General features: G+C 37.6%; 1 protein-coding gene and 1 long non-coding RNA gene across 8 annotated transcripts in view; one reads left to right on the top strand and one right to left on the bottom strand.

The window, feature by feature from the left end:
- LOC124264132 overlaps positions 1-19,235 on the bottom strand; it is a 182,128-nt gene extending 162,893 nt beyond the window's left edge. Inside the window, exons 1-3 of one of the 3 annotated variants that reach the window (XR_006895062.1) lie at positions 19,158-19,235; positions 11,920-11,976; positions 9,513-9,638 (exon numbers count right to left, since the gene is read on the bottom strand). This is a non-coding gene — a long non-coding RNA (uncharacterized LOC124264132). Of the gene's footprint in view, positions 1-9,512; positions 9,639-11,919; positions 11,977-13,177; positions 13,294-19,157 lie in introns of those variants that run through there. The other 2 variants (XR_006895061.1, XR_006895063.1) reach the window with 2 other exon arrangements.
- LOC124264131 (frizzled-5-like) overlaps positions 1-23,202 on the top strand; it is a 242,491-nt gene that overhangs the window by 166,256 nt on the left and 53,033 nt on the right. For 3 of the 5 annotated variants that reach the window (XM_046698851.1, XM_046698853.1, XM_046698856.1), the window contains one exon: positions 20,906-20,967. The gene's annotated coding sequence lies outside the window, so the exon portion shown is untranslated. Of the gene's footprint in view, positions 1-5,190; positions 5,443-9,636; positions 10,614-20,905; positions 20,968-23,202 lie in introns of those variants that run through there. The other 2 variants (XM_046698850.1, XM_046698852.1) reach the window with 2 other exon arrangements.

The raw sequence follows: 23,202 nt of genomic DNA, 5'->3' as shown, positions 1-23,202 counted from the left end.
AGCTAGTCGTACATTTAGGCATGAAAACTTATATTCTCTGTGTGCTCCTTTGTTAAAGAACAATGAAATTTTCGTTCCTTTTTTTCCATGGATTCCTGGATTCTTGACAAATTGTTTATCTGATTATCCTTGGTAAGAAAATGTAGATATGACACTACTTATGAAAAACAGCTTCTCTATTGATTGTAATGTCATTTTACTTCTTCACTTGGCATTTCATCAGGTGAATGAAGTGTGATAAATAAACTTGAATAGACTAACGCAGATATTCCCATTCTACTGCTGAATCTTGTTTAAACAAACAAAACTGCCATATTAAGATCCAGTGTTTTCAACATCAATACAATAATAAACTCCCAGGTTTATGTTCTGTCGCTTTTCGTTTAAATAGATTGCATGGTCTTTTGTGGCAACCGATTGGCTAATTGGAACTTGTTTTTCAATTTATATTGCCATGAACCAGAAAGACTTAAGCCACACCCATCAACAGACCAATGTTTTCCGATGAGCTGATAATAAAATGGGCAGGGCGGGCGTGTGTTGCATTATTGTGCAGATGACGTCAATGATTTTGAATTTTTGTTCACTTTTTTGTGTGTTAAATATTATTTAAGCCATCAAAAGGAATGACATATAAATGTTGTTCTTTTCATTCATGGAGGCATAAAACATGTACTCTTTGCATGACTAGGTATTATACAATATGTGTAAGTATACGGAACTGTATCATTAGAATAGATCAGAGGGTTCAGTTTAATGGGGCAGTGGCATAGCCTAATGTCTAATGAGTCCGCTCCTCATGCTGAAGAACCGGGTTCAATTCTATTGGTACAATGTGTGAAGCCCATTTCTGGTATTATCCCCCTCCATGATATTGCTGGAATATTGATAAAAAGCGGCAAAAAAAACATACTCACTCCCTCACTTGGTGTAAAGCCACTTCCAACAAAATCTTCAAGGTGTGTATATCATGCACCAAGGTGTGTATATCATGCACCAAGATTTCAGAACACTAGAAATCCAACTGCTTTGTTTGTTTTCTTCATTGTTTGTATACAGTGTGCAACACCCTTTTACAAATAATATTATTGCCGGATATACCTTTGCTATAATACCAAGAAATTTCACATATGGCAAGGAAAGGTAACTCTTCCATATTATTGCTTGGGTTTGGTTCTTACTGTTTATGAATTACTGGTGTCATCACTGATTTCCAGTGATCTATTCATATAATTCTCGTTGCTATTTGTCCATTTGCAACCAATGGAATCGCAACCAGTAGAGACTGAATATTCCCTAGCACTGATGCTAAACATGATAAACGCTGATTTGTTTCAGTAACTAAAACACTATCAGTAAATGACAATCTAGTCTTCAAGACAAGTAAACAAGCCCTTCTTAAAGATGTATACAATTCTTTGGTACTATTAGCCAAACAACTGACAGAGCACAAATAAGCCCAAGCGTCTGAACACATTGTCTACAGGATCAACATTGTCTGGTGTCATTACCTTGCCAGAAACATGCTGACAAAAACATTGACACATTCCTGTAACAAACCACAGTCTTGTAAACACTGTCTGAAAGCTGCGTATAGCCGACTGTCAAAAGAAACAGTGAAAAAGCAGAGTAATGTGTTTGCACAGTCCATACAGTTAATACATGCTCACATGGGAAGTGTTAGGGCACAGGGTCTTTTGACGACGGTTGGCGCCGTTATGTAAATGTAGCATCGGAAAAACTGACCTGCGTGATGTATATTTAATCTCATATAGGTGTGCTGGTTGTATGGGTGTTTTTTTTAACCCCAACACAGAGACTTTTGTTGCTTTGTTTTCCTATATTTTGGGTATGGAATTTAAGAAACAATACGCTGTTTTAACATGCCACACAGGATGAATGAACAAATTATTCCCCAACCAATTGGCTAACAAAGACTATGTATCAGTAGATCTTAGCATGCCATAGATGTATCCTTAGACACCCATACTGCATGGATATATCCTTCGACAACCAGACAGCATGGATATATCCTTAGACACCCACACTTCGCGGATATATCCTTAGACATCCACATGACACTGATGCATCCTTAGACACCCACGGTTCACAGATACACCCTTAGACACCCATACTGCACAGATATGATAATCATTAGACATCCAGACTGAAGAGATACATACTTAGACACCCACACTGCATGGATGTAGCATTAGACACCCACACTTCATGAATATATCCTTATACACCCACACGACACTGATATATCCTTAGACACCCAGACTGCACAAATATATCCAAAGACACCCACACTTCATGAATATATCCTTATATACCCACACGACACTGATATATATCCTTAGGCACCCAGACTGCACAAATATATCCAAAGACACCCACACTTCATGAATATATCCTTATATACCCACACGACACTGATATATCCTTAGACACCCAGACTGCACAAATATATCCTAAGACACCCACACTTCATGAATATATCCTTATATACCCACATTTACCCATATCCTTAGACACCCAGACTGCACAATATCCTAAGACACCCATACTTCAAGAATATATCCTTATATACCCATACGACAGTGATATATCACACCAGACTGCACAAATATATCCTAAGACACCCACACTTCATGAAATCCTTATACACCCACACGACACTGATATATCCTTAGGCACCCAGACTGCACAAATATATCCTAAGAAACCCACACTTCATGAATATATCCTTATACACCCACACGACACTGATATATCCTTAGGCACCCAGACTGCACAAATATATCCTAAGACACTCGACTGCACGGATATACCCTTAGACACCCACACGACATTGATACAGATAACCAAACATCACCTATACATAATCAGACACCCAATGTCACAGTCAAATAAACAGACACCCACAGAGCACAGATATACCATTAGACACCTACATTGTAAACATAGTCCTCCATACTTTCCTTACACAATATCCACAAACGGTATAGTAAATATGTTCTGTGGTGACACCCTAAATAGAAACTTCTACCTCAGAGCTGGACGCAAACTGCAATCATGGCCACCTACACAACATAAACCAAACCAAGCGTAGGTGTACCTTAGCTATTATCGTAGGAAATCATCCACACTGCACAGATGCACTGAGCGATGCATGGCCAAGATTCCCTGCTCAAGAGGAGCACCTGTCCTTCGAGAATCTTAGACATGCACGAATGTCAATCTGTATTCTTTCCACTGACATTTCACAACTGGATGTTACGTTTTTGTCGTGTTACGTAATCCAGTTTGACATAAGCCAGCAAACAATGACAAGCATGAAGTAAGAACTATACAGTCTTCCTTTTTACAACTAACAATGTTGGCAAATGAGTTTAGTCTTGGGTGGTACGGTATGCCAACAGACTGAGAGATGGAGTCAAGAGGCAGGGTGGATAAAGGGTGGAAATTTGGGTGGGTGGGGGAAGGAGAGAGTGGGGACAGGGTTTGGTCTGTTGGAAACAAAGACGTTATTTCAAACTCTATTTGTGTGTGAATGATGGATTTATTGGTTTGCTAGTTTACTGTTAGATGCTTTACGTGTTTTTTGTTTCTGTTTTTTTATGATACTGATTTCATGTTTTCTGTGGTAATAATTGAAAAAGCAGCATGTAAAGTTATTATTTTGACACATTTATTCATAAAACATTGACTCCAATATGTTTTTGCATTTATGGAGATATATACATAAATAACAATGTGCAAACGTTTCTATATTTATTGAAGTCAGTCATTAACTAATCTCATAATTATGACATGATATCGCAACCAAATGGGTACATTATTCTGTGAACATCCATCAAAGTTAAAGTCAAGGTTAAAGTGACTCAAGGTCAAGTTCAAGGTCAAGGTTACTGATGCTGTTCATACAACCAAACCATGGAAATATGTAAAGTATGCCAGTATGAATCCAGGGTAGTGTTTTTAATGACAAAGAAAGGGGTATGTACTTAGCTCTCCACACCCGATGGCTGGAACATTGCCGAGTGCGGCATTAAACAACAAACATGAGCTCTCCACTTTTCATCTGACGACCACATCAGCAAGTACAAGATCGATCTTAACAGCTACACAAATATCAATATTAACAAACAAACATAATCTTGAACTCTTAATCTCACAGATTAAAATAATGTCCTGAAGCCAAAACGCTAGGTGTTCAGCCCGAAGTATTTTTTTCTGTTTTGTTCTGTTTTGTTCGTGTGACTCAATCTGTATGCCAGATACAATCGTGGACATTCAGCTGGTGATCAAATCGTACCTTAGTACACACTTAACGTGACAATGTAATCTAGGACTGAGCTGGTCACACTACACACATACCCGTAACTGACACCTGACAGCTATGTCAAATATTTGTGTTGAGTGCAGTGCCACCTCCTGCTCCTACGTTAAAACTGGGTGGTCCATAAAGATAATTTCAAGTATTATACAGTTAATGTTTTATTCATATGTATTTCTGAGTAAATAATTTCTGACAAAAATATCAGACTGTACAGGCTATATGAATTATATTATTGTAATGTTCAAACTAAGTGTGGTTCTCTTAAAAATTAATTAAAATATTGAACTGACATACTCTTACTGTGTTTAAAGCATAAAGTATGCTTTTAGTAGTGACATACCGGCCAGTATGATGATGTCTATTGCAATGATTCTGGTATTTTAGATCCACAACCATTAGATTCTGGTATACGTACCTCATGTTATTTGTCATAGCTAAAATACTATCACCTACTACCATGCATATGACATTTTACTCAAGGTCACCCAAAAAAAATCAGGCAATAAAAGGAAAGTTTATAAAATTAAAAACATAAAATCCATTCATTTTGACCATTTTCTTTCCTTCTTAAAAACTGAAACAGAAAGAAATGAATGCAAGTTTCCATTAATACACAATGCACTAGAAAACAATGGCTGCAAACAAAATGGACCCACTTTCAGCATGACCTTGACCCATAAACACTCGATGAGAATAAGTTGTACAATAACTATTATGTTCTACTCAGTCAGCAAGCTCTCCAGCTTAAGGACTGACTGACACATGCTTATATCATAATCTCACTCGTGCAATGTGAAGTGGCTTTAATAAAAGCAAATATAGCAGTTAAGGCCGACACAGGTGGGCTGGGGTCTCAATCACGTCAATACTCAATTAGATGACACTGTTGCTTTTCATCAAGAAATTCAACACACACTGGATGAAAAAGACAAGACCACCAATCAGTCCAAGTTTAAGGCTAGAGGGATTAAAGGTTGTCATCAAGCTTGATGTTCAAAAGACAATAAGTTGTGAGGACAATGTTCCGATCAGCAGTGCAAGTTTTATCAGTGGGTGATTTCCACTTAATGTCCTGGCATTGCAAACAAACAGAAGGGGTAAGTAGTTTATTTCTTATCACACACTTACACTGTTCAAAACGTGGGAATGGGTGGGTGGGTGAGTGGATGAGTGAGTGCGTGTGTGACTAAGCGGTGGCAAATGGATGGGTGAGTGAGGCAGCGGGTGGGTGAGTGAGTGATTGAGCAGGTAGCAAGTTAGTGAGTGAGTGAGTTTAGTTTTACGCCACACTCAGCAATATTCCAGCTATATGGTGGCGGTCTGTAAATAATCGAGTCTAGACCAGACAATCCAGTGATCAACAGCATGAGCATCGATCTGCGCAACTGGGAACGATGACATGTGTCAACCAAGCCAGAGAGCCTGACCACCCTATCCCATTAGTCGCCTCTTACGACAAACATGGGTTACTGAAGGTCCATTCTAACCCGGACCTTCATGTGTTAGCAAGTTAGTAAGTGAGTAAGTAAGTAAGTTGGGTTGAATGTCAACATAGTGAGTTAATATAGCCCTAAGTAAAACAAATCTTTGTCACTGATCACTTTTGTGTAATGCAGAAGCATAGCCTCGGTGCAGACAGAACAAGGATCATAATCGGACTGAATCTAGGAAATGGCGTCATCATCAAACAATGACAGGCAAACATAACTTGTACCATGCACTAAGTCTCATGCACAATGCAACAGGTTTTATAAGTAAATGTAAAGTGGGGAAATCAGATTCTTGAGGTTTAGTTATATGACAGCTGAGTAATCGAATACACAAAATTCAGTGATTGATATTAGAAGCAATGAACCAAGCTGTCTTGGTATATTCATATGCTGTTACCCAGGTCACTGAGGCTGACCACCCAATCCCCATTGACAGTTTCTGATTTTAGGATCATCACAGGACTATTTTTAGTCCACAATTGCAATAGTGAGTGAGTTTAGTTTTACGCCACACACAGCACTATTCCAGCTATATGGTGGCGGTCTGTAAATAATCGAGTCTGGACAAGACAATCCAATGATCAACAGCATGAGCATTGATCTGCGCAATTGGAACCGATGACATGTGTCAACCAAGTCAGCGAGCCTGACCACCCAATCCCGTTAGTCGCCTCTTACCAAGCATGGGTTACTGAAGATCAATATTCCAGCCTCGACCTTCACGGGTATCAATAGGTGCCTCAACTGTTACTGAATATTTCTAGATGTTACTATGCATTCTATACGTAGAATTGAAGACTTATATGAATGAGTGTATTTTCTTTGTTGCACTGCCCTTAGCAACATTATATCTCAAAACAGCATCTGTGAAATACTTAATCAGGACAAACCAAACCAGTGACTGATGTCATGAGCAACATCGACACTGGAGTGGATGGCAATCAATCAACAGATCAGTCTGACCACCCAATCCACTTATGGAATCACCTTGACAACAAGCAGATTCTCAGGGACTAGGGCTGGCTAAAGAGATTGATAATCAGAAATATCATTGATAGGAAAAGTTATTAATGACTGTCAATATGAAAATTATGTTATTGATAATATCGTACATAAACTTTTGTGATAGAATCTAGATTTAATTTACTCAGACAATACACAGAGTTAGACTTGATTCATGGATTAATTCCAAATTATGGTCAGGATGTGGTTTTGTTAGTAATCCATGCATTAACATGTTACCACTCATCAGTGATGTCCAATATACTTAACATTTTCTTGGCATTTTTGCTAAAAGTTACTTCTTTGATATTTAGCGATAATCAATGGATATTTAGTTAATGATTATTGATCTATATGATCTTTATCGATAACCAGCCCTATCAGGAACTAAAGCTAACATAGAACCCTTATCACGGAAACTAAACACGGTTTAGGCTCCAGAAAATTATGGCGTATTTACTCAAATGTCATTCACACTGGTTATTTCATAATTATCTTTTGGTTTTCAATACATATTTATGCTCACTTGAATAATTCTATTTGGTATATGCACACCCATGGGCATTCTTTTAAATAATTCTGCTTTAAATTCTGTTTACAATAAATTAATTTTCTTCCGTTGACATAAGACTTAAATTGAGTCGCATGTTACATAAGCTTACAACATCAATGCACATCTCAGTTACAAGCGAGACGTAGCTCTTTGTGCATTATTCACTGTTGAAGTGTATGTGATGTAGTCAAGCAGTAAATAAAAATTGATAAAGATATTACGCAAGCTGAAAGGCTATGTTGGGTAATCATGCGAAGTATTGTAAATACTACTGGGATTTTTTTTAAGTTTTACTAGTATTTTGTATTACATTTGAATGTCAGATTCTCAAATTATTTGGGTTATACTGATCTATTTGGTGTTTTGATGATGATCAGCTCTTCCTCTAATCCAGTTTAGTTTACAACACTTTCAGTCATAACCATCAAGTGTGACAGACATTTCTGACCATTTGCTTGAGTTGGGGAACTACTTTTTAATCAGCAACCGCTCAAGGATACAGCTGCCTGTTTACCCTAGAGATTAACCACGCATTGAAAATATCATCCCCAAATATCTTGACTGAAAACAATTTCTTCACTTTGCTTGAACAATCTTCCCACACATTGCCTTGACCTTCTCACTTCGTGATTGTCATCGGTTGGGCAGGAGATGCTCTGACTGTCCTCCAACACCTGGTGTCTTTAATGTAATTGCAAATAATCGTGAAGAAATTGTACAAATTGCATTTTCCTAACATATCTATTTAAAGAAGTAAATTGATGTAAACTTTTATTATACACTTCTGTCACGGAAATAAACTTTTTCATTGTATACTGTATATAATTAAATCTTGACATTGACAGCATGAACACCCATTCATGATGCATGATCATGGTGTCATGTGACACATGGGGCGGTGGGGTAGCCTAGTGGTTAAAGCGTTGGCTCATCATGCAGCAGACCCGGGTTCGATTCTCCACATGGGTACAATGTGTGAATCCTATTTCTGGTGTCCTCCATCATGATATTGCTGAAATATTGCTAAAAGCGGAGTAAAACTAAACTCACTCACTCGTAATACACATAATCTGTCAGGTTACAAGTAACCACCCAATCCTTAATTCAGTCATCGCATACAATACACATAGGGAGGAAATATTTACATGAAATTTCTGTTGCAAATTTGCATTGAAATTAACAATCCACAAGAAGTATTTTTTTCAACATGGAACCAGCATATCAAAGCACAGGGACTGAGAATGAAAGGAGTACAATTAACAGAGACCAGGTGGTTCCAAAATACAAAGCCTTTGAGCTGTCTCTAAAAGATGAACAGAGCATTTTGGTTCTTGAATTCTAGCTAAAATGTCTGAATCTAAATATGTTTCCCACAGAAAGCACTCCTGCTTAACGTGTGAATGGTTTCTAACATACATAGTCTCCTGATTAATGCAATCAGTATGTTCGACATGTCTAAAAATACACTTACTGAGGAAACAAGGCACTACCATGTACCATCATCACGCTCTTTTCAATTACATAACATCAACATCCAATCAATAGCTCTATTTCCACCATCAGCTTGTACAATCCACTCAACCTTGCATCCTACAGTGTTTTAAAATTAACTTAAAAAGAAAATAATGCTGTCTCACAAGGTTCAAAGCCAAATTTCTTGGTGATTGATACAAATTATTTATTTATGTCCACAACTTTTTTTACACTTAAGTCTCGACACTCTGAGCCGGGGAGGGAACTTAATACATAGCTGTTGGTTTAACACCGTGAGTACGACACATGTACCAATCTTCAGCGAGGAAAACATGGGCTTGGAGAATACACCCTTATATTGCGGACTTTGAGCAAGCGTTTAACAAGGGATTGTGTGACCGCAAAGAGAGCGGTCCGTGACATCCAGAACAAATGAGCTCGCCAATTAAGCTTTGTTGGAGCGCCGGCTAATTGTTGCTCTGTAAGCAGAGGAGCGGATCGCATCCAGAACCCACAAAGGCAATATTCTCGCTTGCTTCTAAGCGTCCCTTCATCTTCAGTATCTCCAGCAGCAACTGAGAGCTATCAAGTCCTACATAGCCAAACGCTTGTCAACTGTCACCTACAGTGCCCTTACCTGCGTGGACTCACTGTTTGTCATTGTTCATTATTTGTAAGAAAACCGTCATCCTGAGGCTTTGCTGGTCCTTGCTGTTTTAGTGGTATGGTTGGACGATTTTTGTATGGTTGGACGACCAAGTGGAGTTTCCTAAACCTGTGGCAGGTAAAGGGGATTTTATGGAAGGTGATGATAACATGATATCTGGAGGCTCTAGGTAGAGTCTCGCTACTCAGGAAAATATACCAATGTGTTTCGGGATAGTGACATATAGCATGAAGCTGACATTTTTACTGGTTTCTGTGCCAAGATTGAAAGAAACTGATACAAGTCTCCTGTAACATGACTTCATTCTGAGATCCGCTGAAAACAATTCCACATGGATAAATTTTCACATTCGTAACTGGATTTCAAGGGAATGAATCTACTGACAGAGAGGATTGGTGAAAATATATTCAAGACTGAACAAAAAGTAAAAAAAGCGAGGTCTTTGACCTGATAAGGTTACATATGTGACCTTGATGAAGGTGTCCAATATTCGGAAATGTAATCTCAATTTCATACATTTCTTATCGAGTTTACAAAAAAGTGTCATCGGTTGTACTCCACCGAAATGTGTGATGTATCAACTACTGATTTATCATACAAACTGAAAATTAATCCTCGTCTTGGAGACTGTCCTGATCTACTAAATCTAGGTGTCTGTATCCAAATCCTGACAGAAGTTTGTCTGTCAACAGCGACCTGTCAAAGTTGTTATCACAGATTGTACAGTATTACCTGTGACTCCAATAGTCTCACTCTGACACCAACACTAAGACTTTACAAGGCATTAAGTGTTGAGCTCTTCAAGTCTGACAATACTATCCTGGCAACAACTCATTTGGTCTACAGTGACTTCTTGAAGTCCAGGTGGGATACTTGCACTTTGATATGATGCAGAGCTGGTTTTCATTTACTAGTATGTCTTGTGTTTACTTCTAAAAAATGTTGGATTTTTGTGATTTTGTTGAAAACATTTTGGATTTCTAAACATAGTTTGTATTAACAACCAATCAGATTTTAGGAGTACTCAGAGTGGATTAAGTTGTCTCCCTTGAATGGTGCTCTTTGAAGGAATCAAGAAGTCTGGTAAGAGCTTGTGCTGATCATGATACTATATTTCCTTGTGCCCTTCTGAAGCTGAGGCGCTTTACAGCATCATTCTTTCACCTTCAGTACTAAAAGCTTAAAGTATGTGTCATGCCCTGCAAGAGAGCCCTTCTTGTGGCTGCATATGTACAGAAGTCCCGTTTACCATGTCAGTTAAATCTATTTTTAGACAATAACTATGCTGAGGGTGTCCAAAGTCTTCAGATGTTTTGGGATTAATTTATCAATATGTTTTTTGGTAACAAATTGAGGTGAGGTAAATTGAGTTTAACGTCATGCTTGAGATTGACAATTGAAGGGAACATTTGCCTTCCTGTTAAGATAACTGACAGTGGACTTATTGAAATTCTAAGATTTTCTATTACGATAAAAAGACAAAATGCAAGAATTGTGGCAGAGGTGTAAGTAGTCTGTCTCAGTCCCTGAAACACATTTTTCCCCTACTGCTTAGCCCTCGCTGTATTGCTAAAGCCCTAAATGATGCAAGTCTAGAGTTCCTCAGGTTCTGAATCTCCCATCTCACAGGGCTCCTTCTCAATTTAAAAGGGATTATTATTATATATATTCAGAGACTAAGCATTAGTCTAAGGTGTAACATATGTAGGATATAAGTAATCATATATAACATAACATATCCCTGAAGCATTTTCAACAATGATCAAGTTAATATACTTCCTAGCATACTTAACATGGGGCAGTCAGGTGATAGGAGTGTCTACGCTATAGCCTGCCTCACAGTCTGTCCCACAGAATTATTTGTTACTATCAAAATTACATATATTCAGAGACTAACCGCTAGTCTATATTCCACCCAGCCCTTTCAACAATGCTAAAGCCCTAAATGAAGCAAGCCTAGATTTCCTCAGGTTCGAATCTCCCTTTTCACTAGGGCTCCTTTTCAATTAAAAAGAATAATTTGTTTGTATCAAACTTCTATACATTGAGAGACTAAGTGTTAGTCTACCTACACCTCGACATTACTATATCGGGCTACTCCTTACCTGTACCAATCCGCTATTGGTTCAGCTGTAGCAGTGTTACAGCAGGTAATTGACTAATCTGCTTTAAGCATTGAACCATTTACGTCCCAGAGTTAAGTACAGATGGATAGTTAACTGACTGGACCTACTGGACCTCGGAGACTTCTGGTCACAAGAATCGTGGGACACCCATGTTTGTGTATATCGGCAGGATATCGGGATATCATATCAGCCTGGTCTACAGCTGTTGTACAATGCACCTCTGATGTAATTAAGTAGATTGTGTATAGGACGGAAGCACTTACGTGGAAGATGACTGTCAAAAACCCAGGACGTGTAACTTTCAGGGATATTCCAAGGATCTGAAAATAATTCAATATAGTGGTATCATCGTGAAACATTGCGTATTAATATTGAACATCAGCATTGGTGAGTGTACATCAATTTCAAATATTTCATTAGCTTAGTTTTAAATGTATTCTGATGATTGTATTTAATGTAAAATAGACAGACTGCTAATGTTATCAACAATCTATGTGGAAAACAGAATCTGCATCGAAACGTCGTTCTATGCAAAAAACAAGAAGTTGTTATCAATGAAGTTGTATACTTTGCTATGTGGAGAAAAGTTAACCTTTATTCATTCTTTGCTAACTAGATGATTCACAGCCGAACAAATTAATCATCAGGAACGGATTTCAAAATCAGGACAAATTTTTATCTTAAAACAGCAAAACATGTAGTTTGTGTACTGAAAGATGTATTCTCGAAAACAGTTAACACGATTTTAACCCAAAAAATGAAAATGGATCCCCTTTATATGGTGCACCCAATTAAAATCCTACAGGTGTGGATTTTTTCTAAAATGTCGTTAATTGCAGTGCACTTGAAGATTTGTTGAAGTGGGTTGACACAAGAGCGTAACATGAAGTATCGCGAAGACATTCTTACGCCAAGTACTTGAGACACATCATTGAGAACAACATGAATGATGTGTAAGATTCCATAGAATATTCACCACAAAACTATCCGGTCACCGATTCATATTTTTCCCTAATGATTAGGCAATCTTGAAAATGTTACAATTGTAAAGAAACACATGTATATTTGCCAAGATGTTCACGAGCAAAATAACTCAATGCACGATATTGACAAAAGACGTACAAATACTTCAATACGTGCATAATGTTTATTGGGCGAGAATTCTATCCAGGTATTTTACGAGGGTCCAATGTGTTTATAATGATGCTAGCTTGTTACATGGATGATTGCCGCTGAATGGCCGAACAGCGGAGGTGAGACGCTTCCCAAAGAACCCGACAAGGACTCAATAGACCCGTCAGACTCTCAATAAATACTGTCAATCAAGCTACCAAGCAGAAAAGAAACACCTCAAATACTCTAATAGAGGCATGGGGCTATTTATGCTTGTGAAGGGGGAGCAAAATACTTCAGGAAATCCACTATTATACTATATGGGTTATGTGTGAATGGAGGACTTTTTAAGCTGTGGTTTCTGGAGCTAGCAGAGGATGGAGGTCCTTGTATTTCAGGCTTATTTACTCTCGATGTGGGGCTCTTCAATGGCTGTTCGTCAAAGATGAATTTATCAACACAGATCCCATGGTGAAGAGTAAGGATTAGCGCATGTGACACTTGGATAAGCTTGTGATTTCTTGTGGATTATCGTTGTATGTCGTGGAATTCATGGATCTGAAATCAAGGGTTTGTATAAGAGGCATATTATATTCATTCACGGGATGTCTCGGTTGTTGCTACCATACATGTTTTACCCGATTTCATGAATTTGATAAACACGTTGAAGATGATATGAGATGTCAACGCTAGAGACTCATCAGTCTCGATTATTTTTTTAAACAGAGTCCATTGGGCATGAAAGACAAAACGATAATGAAAGCGCTTTGAGTTAGGTAGTTTCATGTTTATATTTAGCATGTAGATTGTAGTAAATATGATATAAATGTGAACTTGATACATAGATATATAGTACACATTAGGTACATCTGTCCCCATCTGGTTTCCTCTCCATCTTCCTCTTTCCCCCTCTAACCCTCCATTTTATCTCATCTCCATCTTAAGCCTTCTCTCATCTCTCCTTCCAAATTACTTCTCTCTTTCCATTTCTCTTCATCCATGCTCTCTTTCTTACTTTTACACGCTGCCATTTTCGAGTCGGATCACACTGTTCAGTTTTGACCTAGCTCATTCCACGACATATATTTATATCTCTAAATGTTATCCAGTATGTCTTGAACGAAATCTCCATTTTACTCAAATATGACAAGCAGTACATTTCAGTTTGTTATAACATGCTTTTATCTCAATATATATAACACTCTTTTTGGGTCTGAATATAAAATATATGAAAAGTGTAACATTATCACATAATATTATTTCACAGCATGGAGACATGCTTAACTCTACTGATCATTGTACATTCAAAAGCTTCCTGGGGAGTATGCAATACATGTTGCTTCAGTTTTGTGTTCTGGTACATGACCTAATTAAACAGAACTGTTATCAGCATCATGTGAACAACTGCTTACAATATTGATGCCTATATCGAGGATATTATATAAGCGCCCATGTCATACTATGTTTACGACATGAGTGCCTAAATGTTGGTATTTCCCGAGCGAGAGCGAGGGATATACCAATATTTAGGCATGAGTGTCGTAAACATAGCATGATATGGGCACAAATATAATATTCTGTTTATTACCAAAGTCGTCAAATTGAGGAAAATAAAACCAAATCTACTTTCAAACACAGGCTGACTACCCACGTCGCCACATGTAGAATGCAACGTCACAGAAGAAACGTGACATCATAGCCTTGACAAAGTGATATTTTGCCCTAGGGCATCGTATCAAAAATATGAACCCTGATATTTTAGCCCTCGTAGGTAATAAATATTAGTTATCTACCCACCTAGATATACATATACATAAACTACGCTAACAACAAACAACAACTGAAATTAGTGGTCCCTTTGTGAGTTTGTTACAACTGTAATTTACTGTATGTGTGCATTACATGTTGGCATCAGATAAAACCTAATTAGAACAAGTACCAAATGTATCGAGATGTTAAGCTCTGGGGATGCCATGATTCACGGTGTATTGATGCATTTCAAATTCACACCAGTTGATATGATATGTGATATGTTTGCTCTAGTATCGATTCATGCTCATGCTGAGTCCATTTTCACAAAGAAATATTAATGAAGTTTGGCAACAACCTTGCTTTCTAACTAGTTAAGCTAGAATTTCCTCACGGCCCCTAACTGTATAGATATTAAAGTACATTTCTTATGGAGTGTATCTATAAGTATAGACATAACAGTGTATGTAAGACATATGTACATAAGAATATAAATATAACAGTGAAAATATACATCTGTATATGCAGTACAGGCATAAAAGAATGGATATAAGAGTGTGAGTGAGTGAGTGAGTGAGTGAGTGAGTTTAGTTTTATGTCACTTTTAGCAATATTTCAGCAATATCATGGCAGGGACACCAGAAATGGGCTGGGCAAATTGTAGGACACAAAAAAATAGTTGAAACAGTATGAATATAATTTTATATATAACAGTATGTATGTGATTAAGAATATAAAAGTATACACATAACAGTATATGCATGAAAGTATGTACATAGGAGTATGCATAAAATAGTATAGATAAAACAGCATGAAAATAATGGTATATATACATATATATATATACACCAGTATGTACATATAAGATTAAAGATGCAAGTATAGATAGAATATATATATGAATATAACAGTATATATGCAAGAGTATGCATGTATATATGATTACAAATATAACATATAACAATATAGGTATAATAGTATGAATCCAACCTCCTATATGTGTAACAGTTATTATTTATCACTATATGGAGTAAATCTAACATATTAAGACAGCCTTATAGTAAGATAAAAGCACTTACCTATTTCCACAATTTGTAATTTCTCATACTGAGAATGCCTAAGTCACAAATTAAACAGTAATGGTATAATCAAAATATGCTTCCTTTGTCTGAAGAGCACACTTAAACATTATGAATCTTTGTCGCTGAAAAAAGTGCATTCATACAACAAATATGGTAAATTGACAGTATGATTAATAGAATAACCTAAATTGTTATTGTTAATATTATTGTAACAGTAGAGAACAAACAGGTTTTTTTCATTAGCATGGTCATGGTGAGAGTGAGTGAGTGAGTATTGGTATAAGTTCATTTAATATATTTCAGCTATTTATGGACAGATATAATGTTGAAATATTTCATAAATTCAAAAGGATTGCTATTGGTGGCACACTGAAATTCAAAAGGGCACATCAATACAGCTCTAGTAGTGCCCTTTGGCACACTTGAAAACACACAAATCTCATGTCCTAATCTTGTATCATTGTACAGTAAAATCACATCAACCTTCAACAAAGTAATTCAGCCAATCATACACAAGTCAATCAAGATGTAAAGTCGTCCAAACAACCCTTGTACATTTAATCGTCTAAATCAGGAAAATCCCAAAACTTTCCTTCTTTTACAATATCAAATAAAAAAAACTGTAAAGTTTTTTCAAACTCGCAGTAACACATGTTCTGTGTTGAGTCGGCTATGGATGAGCGCTTGGTAAACCAGCGGAACATTTTATGTTCTGTTAAACCCTCAACACAAATACTTCAAGCTTTATTTGTAACGGATCATCTATTTATGCTTTATTCAATGACTGCCAGTGCTTTATTGGCCATGGGAGACAAGTTTACGATCACTGGTCAATGTTTAAAGCTCGCGTATTACCCTATGAGCACGGAGCCAACAAAAACTCCCAGTAAATCACTACAGGCTGTTGTGATGACTATAGAAGGGTTGTGAGATGGGCCTGTATGATCAACTTAAGGCTAACACGTGGGTTTCCTATACATTTTAACAGACAACTTGCAGAAAACACAAACACTGGAGAAAATGAGTTATGGCTTTCGAATGAAAAGACCTGTATAATTTTTTGGTGAACTATAAATAGACCAAAACACAAGCGCCCTTATGGAGAATGCCTACGAGATATTACATATGTTTAGAGATAGTGGCTTGTGTTTATTTTCAGGATTTCCTTGACATAAATGCTATTACTGATAAATTCAAATCTTTTAAGGCATATGTTTCATTTGTCAGTCCTTTTACAAATTTATCACTACTTTTACAAAATCTACACAAAAACAACAGACTTAAACACTCTGAAGTTATATGCTGCATCCAGAGTTTTCTTGCAAAGCACTTAAAGCCTGTTATGTTTTACTTGGAAATGTTATTTAGAAACCATTTATTGTTTCACTTTTACAAAATGAAAATAAACTCTTACAATACAGTTTTGAAACTGTCAATTCAAAATTTAGAATATAGGTCAAGGAGTCTTACATATTGAAATTTAAGATTAAAATCTCTCCCGAAAATTACATTACTGAAGTTGAAAAAAGTGACACAAGCATTCTATATTAATTGTTGGATCCTGAATTTATTATTCCCAAAAACGTTATAGAAATGTATTTACTCATGACTAAGAATTTGAGCTTTTGGATCAACTTAGAGAGCACTGCACCTGATTGGGATATTTTATAATGGTAGACCTCCATTTTTGTCTGGATAACAAAATAACTTCAGGGATTTAGTTGGTTTATCAATTGTTATGTCTACAGAGACTCTGTAATAAACTTCAGAATCCAGAGCATGAATGTAAAGTCATAGACTTTAGACCTGTGGCATGCTGATCTTTCCAAGAACCTTACTGATGCTAAGAATGCTAAGAAGCCACAAGCCTATCATTCATTGTAACCTTATTTCAGATTTTGGGCAGTGGGGTAGCCTAGTGGTTTTGTTCCTCACGCCGAAGACCTGGGTTCAATTCCCCACATGGGTACAATGTGTGAACCCCATTCCTGGTGTTCCCAGCTATGATATTGCTGTATTATTGCTTAAAGCAGCGTAAAACCTCACTCACTCAAAGTGGTACATCAAAATTCCAGAGTCTGCATCAATGTAGCACAATGTGTGAAGCCCATTTCTGGTGTCCCCAGTTCGTGATATTGCTGGAATATTGCTAATTGCGATGTGAAACCAAACTCACTCACTAATTTCAGATTTAAGAACGTCGGTCAATGACATGCTTGTCATACATTTCTTACCGTACATGTTAATTGTAAATGGAAAAGTATAATGTTTGATAAACTTTATGATTTGAACAGTTTTACTGTTTATATTCCACATCTAACATCTAGTAATATACACAAAACTCAGACTCGTAATGTAAAGTATTTAATCCATTATCAAGTTTTATGTGGTAAGGACGAACACTATGTGTCCAATGACACCCTGTCAATGTACATTACACCTGGCCTTGATACCCAATTTCAATATTTGATAACCTAATTTTGTATACATGGGCATGCTATGTCAAATATTTGACAGTCAAACATTTCATTATGTATACAGTTCGTCAGTCAAATGAGGATGGTGTTTGTTCACAGTTGTCAATGATGGCTCTTTCATCCCAATTTTCTTAAAGTGTAATGAGGTGGTCTAGTGGTAAAAGTGTTCACCTATCCTGCCAAAGAGCAGGTTTGATTCCTCAATGGGGTATACAGTGAGAAGCAGTCTTGTGTCCACATCCAAATTAGAAATTGATGTGTGAATATTTTTATATATTACTACAATGCCAGCTTATTAGCTCGAAATTCATCAGCTGATCAAATATGTACATTTCATCGTTGTAATATTTAAATGCCTTGTGTTGTTAACAAGAATTGTGGTGCTGATGACGCAAACAGATTCCATTTTCGCTTGACATTTGAATGCATGTTTTATATAACATATCTATAGTTTAAATCCGATTCCGTTCCTCTTAAGGAAAATAGTAATTTTTTAATCTGATGCAAAGTTGTTAACATTTTGAAAATGCTGTTTGTTTCACAATCTATCTGATGAATAGGAAACATTGTTATTTGAAGTTTGACCTCAATTCTGCTTTCAATCAATTCAGATACGCCTCCGAATGTACTATAAATAACATAAAATCAATTTGTAGTGACATTCAAGTAGCGGCCATGGTTTGTGTTCTAAAGTTTGATTTTACACAAACCCAAACGGGTACATATGAAGTTTTACTGGATTATCAATACTTTGTCTTCAATATAGAAGAGAGATCTATATTAAGAACACAGTTAATTTCGATTTTGGTTTAAAAACTAAATTTAAAATTAACTGATGAAAAAACTAAAAGCAAATATGTTATAAGATATCTTTTGTGTTTAAATCATCTGTAAAACGTTTGAAATTGAAACTTTAAGAATATAATAAGCACTTTTAGAATTCACTGAAATATGAATGAAATTTTAGAAGAAAAATCCAATCTCAGACGAAAGGTTTTAAATACTTTACACTACTCTTTCTTTCTAACATCTGTTCTGCAAAATATTTAGGTAAGAAAAGAAGACCGCGTTCGGAAATACCTTTAACCAGCTGGGCCACCACGGGATATTTGACAACTCGTGCCACACAATGAGCTGAGGTTTTGTTATACAAAGGGGCGTCACTCTTCATGACCTTTGACTTTCTTTATTATTCAATGTTACTTAATGCTCTGTATGTATACGTTCGAACCGGATCTGCGAAAAATACGAGCCATTATATTTTTTTCCAACTTTGGTTACTGTTAAGATATCTCTTTCTGACTTTCAAGTGCTCCTGTTGTTCACATTATGTTAACAAAGAGTACTGTCGAATAAAAAATATAAGTAAATAAGTGTTTTGTATATTCTGTTTCAATGTCGCCAACCAAAGGGACATGTATTTAACATGGGAATATTTTTAAAATGTATCAGTTTCTTGAGGAAAGATAAATGAAGACATATTATGAATTTGATAATTAGGGCTACGCTCTTAAATGTCTAAATTTCTCAAAACCCTTTTGTACGTCACTCTTGGAATGCTGTTAGTGTTAGCAAAATTCCATATTGAGTATTTACGTCAAAACCTAATGGCTTCTTAGAATCAGACTGAAGGCAACTCAATGCTTGAATCATGTAGGTAGGTATGAATCACGCTGAGGCTTCATTTATGTTAACGCTGAACAAAAAAGGAACCTGCTGTCAAAAAACGAGGGTTAAAGGGCGTGCTTCCTTTTCACTGGGTGTTTTTTGGACTCTGCTTTTAGCGGAGATATCGTACGATTATGGACAATTTTTTTCTCTTTTTATCCATGAATGTTAGAAAACATCGCATACTAATTGTTATGTCAGCATCAAAACATATCTTAAGAACTCAAGGCTGTACTAATGAAGTGTTTTGATTACTTGTTTTATAACTAATCATAGTCGGACGCAGGGGAGAGTGGTGAGCTTGTTTGGTACATGCTGCACCACCCCTATCACGAGCCTCATCAGACAAGAAGCGCCTTGGGAAACTGGAGCCAAGGCAGGCCTTTCGGATGCGAACAGCTAATCGTCAGTTTACAAAACATCGTGAGAAAAACTTTTGCCTGCTTGGAAACAGGTCTTGAAAGTAGAAATAAAATTCCGACATAGGTCTCGAATCCCGTTGCCCCTGTTGTGGTCACTGCCCCGTGGGAAAGTGTCTTGGCGTTAGTTTTATTAATTGTCTGTCATGAATGCATGTCCGCGGTGGAATAGGCACAGGTATTATTAACCTGATGTTTCAAATGTAACGGTTTATCAGAATGTGTACTTAAGGTATAGGTCGTTTTTAGCAGTTAGACGGTTGAGATTTAGGTTGGGTTATCCTGTATGTGTGGGAAATAACCGACAGGAATGGGGATTGGTTGGCTACAAGGTGTACCTGGCTAATGACGTATCATCGTGAATCCGTGCTCTTTATATCGACCGATAACTTCTACAGTATTAACTATCAGCCAAGTCAGTTGTTTCTCTGATCAAGTGGGAATAGAGACAATAATGTCGGTGATGTTCATGTTGATGATGGTGATGGTGATGGTGATGTGATCGTTCTGTCTCGCATGTGTGTCGAAGGTTTGGGTTCACCATCGAAATGTGTCAAAAAAGCGAGTTGGTCAAGGCAGGTCCGGCTTCACAAAGCCCCTTTAGTGTTAGTACCGATGAATACACGTGTTAAAGCTCGGGCATTGCAGTCGTCATAAAGCTGTGATAACGTTTTGAAATGGGGCTCAGGACCTCAAAACGAATGACAACGCTAGATACTGATGTGTATCTTCTATTTTCAGATTCGCCCAAGAACCTGAACGACAGCTCGCTTACAGTGGATTGAAAGCCAGGAACGCATTAGGTAAGAGCAAGACATCTTGTTTACTTTGCTCATCAATGAAGACGACCGGGGATGTTTTGGTTGGACGGAATTTGTCCCAGCAGGCCAGACATTAACGCTGAAAGGATCTGCCTTTTTCTGTGGCCCGTGTGTTATATGCAGTTTTGATAAAGACATATTTCACCGTCAAGCTCAGTGTTCAGAGATTTGTTTACGACACCTATATAAGTATGTTTAGGTTAACGCCAAACACACCCTCCAAGTTCTCCGTCTCGCGCCTCCGATCGTGAACACTGATAAATGTTTAAGAACGTGTCAATCAAATTTCACGGGTCAACATCCAGATTTAAGAGCGTGGAAGCTGAACTCGCAACATGCCAGTTCTTTGTTGTCAGTTCAACCTTTTGCCATTGATGCAACGTTTTTAGGGAGTGGTTACGTCCCTTGAAAATGTCAGGATGTAACGATTGAATTTCAATATCCTTTTTTCGCTTATCTGGATCCTATGTCGTGGTCACCTAACTGGGAAAAGGGGCGGAGGGGTAGACTAGTGGTTAAAGCGTTCGCTCGTCGTGCTGAAAAGCCCGGTTCGATTCCCCACATGGGTACAATGTGTGAACCCCATTCCTGGTGTACCCCGCCATGATATTGCTGGAATATTGCTAAAGCGGCGTAAAACCTCGCTCACTCAAAGTGGTACACCAAAATTCCAGAGTCTGCGTCACTCTTTGTATTCCTCACACATTTAACAGTTTACTGACACGCAGTGATTCAACTGAAAGTTTCAAAGTCCAGCTCACTCACTCACCCAGTCAAAGGAAGACGAGGCGGCGTTCTCGGAACATGCATGTTCTGTTAATGCATTGTTGAACCTTAAAGTTAATGTGGGTCAGACACAGCGGGACATAATCATGACACAACCACGCCAGATCTGATACAACCCTTCAAAGAGTCCACAAATCAAGACGATTCCGGCAAACTGATTGGACTTAGACTGAATCTGCCCATGGGTCACCGGGCAATTGATCGTAAGCATATGGTTCCTGTTTGTGAGAACCTTACTGTTTTAGAACTGAACCGAAAAATAACAACCGTATCGTTCAATAGAGCCTTTTCCAGGTGCAATAGTAAGTAGACAGTCTCACAGTCTCTGAATCACATTATTTTCCTTACTGCCAAGCCCTCTCTGCAATGCTAAAGCCCTAAATGAAGCAAGTCTAGATGTCTTCGGGTTCTGAATCTCCCCACTCACTTGGCCTCCGTTTCAGTTTAAATGGATTTATTTGTTACTATCAAAATTATATATATTCAGAGACTAAGTGTTAGTCTACAGGTGCAACAACTGGGCGAAGCATATGGTCGGCACTATGTAGTCTGTCTCACAGTCCCTACACCACATTATTTTCCCTACTGCCTAGTCCTCGTTAGCAGTGCTAAAGCTCTAAATGAAGCAAGTCTAGATTTCCTCAGATTCAGGAAAACGCCATCTCACTGGGGCTCCGTTTCAATTTAAATGGGGTTTATTTGCAAATATCAAAATTATACATATTCAGAGACTAAGCGTTAGTCTAGGCTCTCTGCAGCGCCTGTCTTTGAAAAGTCACGTTAATGTCCCTTGAGTGCAATGTGCAGTTGATTGACATAAGTACGTGCGTCTTATACAAACAGATACGTCCACATGCATGTTCCATATTTTGTCGAAAACAGAAACGAAATAGTACTAATAAGTGCTGAACGTTTTCCTGTTAGCTCATCTTGTTCGTGATTGAGTAATAAACCCGTTCCTGGCAATGTTTAAGTGTCTACGAATGGCTGATTTTTTTTAGGAGAGAGGGAAAAAAGATGGAGATTATCCCGAAATTCCATTTTAGCACAGCATGACACAGTAGAACGCTGGATCGGACGTGTTGACAGCCTCAAGTGAACGTACTTTAGGTCTTGGACTAGAGGAGCTTTATTCTTCCGGGAACAAGTCGTTGGAAATATGCATATAAGACCAATTGTAAATCCGGTCTTTCTCGGGCCACATCATTTTCCAGGGTGGAGGTACCAAGATCTAACGAAGATAATTTTCGCATTAGTATTTTACACCGAAACTTGAAGCAGAATCGACTTAGGTTACAGAGCTAATTGTGCTGTCCTCAAGACTGAAAGTCTGTGGCGTACGGCGGGAGACTGAACAAAATTAGGCTATTATTACCGTAAATCACACCAAGGGGGTCTCATAATTGGACCCGTCCCCTACCGACTTTCAAC

This window comes from Haliotis rubra, unplaced genomic scaffold, assembly GCF_003918875.1.
Source record: "Haliotis rubra isolate DU_JTF1 unplaced genomic scaffold, ASM391887v1 Scf91, whole genome shotgun sequence".
Lineage (NCBI taxonomy): Eukaryota > Metazoa > Mollusca > Gastropoda > Lepetellida > Haliotidae > Haliotis > Haliotis rubra.
This window is presented reverse-complemented; position numbering and strand designations above follow the sequence as displayed.